Raw genomic sequence first — 268 nt, 5'->3', positions numbered from 1 at the left:
ACACACACACACACACACACACACACACACACACACACACACACACACACACACGGGGCCCCCGAGGAGAGCGGTGGAGCCATTGGCTGACTACCATCATGTGCTAGTCTAGACACTTTGGCGGCTGTGAGCACTGATTGTTGCGCAAACAGTTTCAAGTTTCTTAACTCTTAAAGGCGAAACACCCACCTCTAGTTTTTAAGTTAAAGTTAATAAAACGTATGTACATCTGTGCTGGGCAGGATGTGGTTGAAAAAAACCCCAGCAT

This window comes from Etheostoma cragini, chromosome 8, assembly GCF_013103735.1.
Source record: "Etheostoma cragini isolate CJK2018 chromosome 8, CSU_Ecrag_1.0, whole genome shotgun sequence".
Taxonomy (NCBI): Eukaryota; Metazoa; Chordata; class Actinopteri; order Perciformes; family Percidae; genus Etheostoma; species Etheostoma cragini.
The sequence above is the reverse complement of the archived record's forward strand: the minus strand, read 5'-3'. Positions refer to the sequence as shown.